Source organism: Anas acuta, chromosome 1, assembly GCF_963932015.1.
Source record: "Anas acuta chromosome 1, bAnaAcu1.1, whole genome shotgun sequence".
In the NCBI taxonomy this organism is placed as follows: Eukaryota; Metazoa; Chordata; class Aves; order Anseriformes; family Anatidae; genus Anas; species Anas acuta.
In genome coordinates, this window is record NC_088979.1 from 34,726,459 (window position 1) to 34,729,010 (window position 2,552).

Sequence of the window (2,552 nt, forward strand, 5' to 3'; positions counted from 1 at the left end):
AAAATGGATTTAATCTGGCAACCTGATCATGATTTTCAGTTATTTCAGAAATAAAAATATACTAAATGAGTATGCCTGTACCATAGACTCTACTTTTTTTTCTCTCTCTCTCTTTAGTCTGCCAAAAAAAAAAAAAAAAAGGAAAAAAAAGAAAAAGAAAAAAATATATTTAGACACAAAAATAGACAGACTGGTATAGCCAGCATTTAGTACTCATGCACATTTCACAATTAAGATGCATATCTGGCTCCACTACTACCACATCTTTGAGTCAGACTCTTCATTCCTGTTTATTCATCAGCATCTGAACTGGGATGGTCAACAAAGGATTTTAAACTGTGGAAGTTGTGGAAACAATTTTACAATACTGGCATTCAACACATTCCCCTAACCCACAAACCATTACTGAAAATAACTTGCTGAAAAATCAAACAAGCCTTGACTTGACTTAATTTCACTGCTGGATACTTTATGCATGACTATCAAACTGTAAGTTTCCATCATGTAAAATGATAAAATTTTCTGTACTAAGCAGGGTCAATAAAGTTATAGCAATGACATGATAAGAATTAACAATTAACTTAGTTGAAAAATTGTAGAGTAATATAAATCCACAGTGAAAATGTTGATTCATCAAAACAGAAATCTTAACCAACTGAGATGTATCCAGTAGAACTCTCTCTCATTTCCTCACAGCTATTCTTCTCAGCTTTCAGGTGAAAAATATTCTTTGTAGCTGCAAGGCAATGCCACAGTGTGGACTTTAGACAGATGCTTAAATCTTTTGCTATTCTGAAAAACCCAGAATGAGTCATTTCTATGTAGCAGAAGAGAAAAATCTCTAGAAAATTCCCCCTACACTCCAACATAGTCTGGGATAAAAATAGTAAAGGAGAAAAAAGTCATACAGATTTCATTTTGACATTTCCAAAATGGAGTGCTTCAAATCAATAGTGTTAAAAATCTCAGCATTCCTAAAATAATATTTTTTAACTTTTTGTTTCAAAATGTCATTGCAATGTTTAAAAAATGCACCAGATACAGAGGGAAATAAATAAATAAATAAATAAAAGACAAGGCTTCTAAAAAAATTACAAAATAAAATCTGTTCCAGTTCAAACAAAATGTTCCCATTTGACAAGCATGACTTTAGTGGTCATTTTGCCTCCGTGAAATCTTCACTAAATTCTCTTTCTTCACATGCATCTTTTCTTATTTTCACCTAATGATAATAAGAATAATAAATACTGTACTTGGTGAGTGTATTTGGGTGTATTTGACAAGATTTGAGGCAGGTGGGGGCAGCACTGTGGAGCTCTTTTGTGAGGAGAGTCCGAGGCTGCCCCATGCCAGACATAGCCGGTTCCAGCTGTCTCCAAGGGCCCTACTGCAGGGCACAGCTTGGCCCAGCAGCCAAGTTGGTGGCACCTTGGGGACGATGTAGCTGCAGATAGTCTGCAACATATGGAAAGGACAGAAACAGAACAGAATTTTCTAGGTTGGAAGAGACCTCAAGATCATCGAGTCCAACCTCTGACCTAAAACTAACAGTCCCCACTAAACCATATCCCTAAGCTCTACATCTAAACGTCTTTTGAAGACTTCCAGGGATGGTGACTCCACCACCTCCCTGGGCAGCCCGTTCCAATGCCTCACAACCCTTTCAGTAAAGAAATTCTTCCTAACATCTAACCTAAAACTCCCCTGGCGTAACTTTAGCCCATTCCCCCTCGTCCTGTCACCAGGCACATGGGAGAACAGGCCAACCCCCACCTCGCTACAGCCTCCTTTAATGTACTTATACAGAGCAATAAGGTCACCCCTGAGCCTCCTCTTCTCTAGGCTGAACAAGCCCAGCTCCTTCAGCCGCTCCTCGTAGGACTTGCTCTCCAGGCCCCTCACCAGCTTCGTCGCCCTTCTTTGGACCCGCTCAAGTACCTCGATGTCCTTCTTGTAGCGAGGGGCCCAAAACTGAACACAGTACTCGAGGTGCGGCCTCACCAGAGCCGAGTACAGGGGGACGATCACCTCCCTAGCCCTGCTGGTCACAGTGTTTCTGATACAAGCCAGGATGCCGTTGGCCTTCTTGGCCACCAGAGCACACTGCTGGCTCATATTCAGCCGACTGTCCACCATCACTCCCAGGTCCTTCTCTGCCTGGCAGCTCTCCAACCATTCCTCTCCCAGCCTGTAGTTCTGCTTGGGGTTATTGCGCCCCAGGTGCAGGACCCGGCACTTGGCCTTGTTGAACTTCATACAGTTGACCTCAGCCCATCGGTGCAGCCTATCCAGATCCTCCTGCAGAGCCTTCCTACCCTCGAGCAGATCGACACACGCACCTAGCTTGGTGTCATCTGCAAACTTACTGGACCCCCACCAGAGCATGGGAAAAGTGTGAAGAGGAAGGAGAGGCAGAGAGGAGCTGTTACAGTCTGACCACAGCCCTCATGCCCCATCCACCTGCACCGCTTGAGGTGTGGGCATAGACAGAGGAGGCTGCGAAGAAGGATGGCAGTTTAGCCAGGAAGAGCAGGAAACAACGGTATTTTTAA

At 43.1% G+C, this 2,552-nt stretch overlaps 1 pseudogene; it reads right to left on the reverse strand.

Annotated features, from left to right (window-relative positions):
* Nucleotides 1-1,557: 1,557 nt before the first annotated feature.
* LOC137850111 (uncharacterized) lies at nucleotides 1,558-2,294 on the reverse strand (annotated as a pseudogene).
* Between the last annotated feature and the right edge of the window lie 258 nt (nucleotides 2,295-2,552).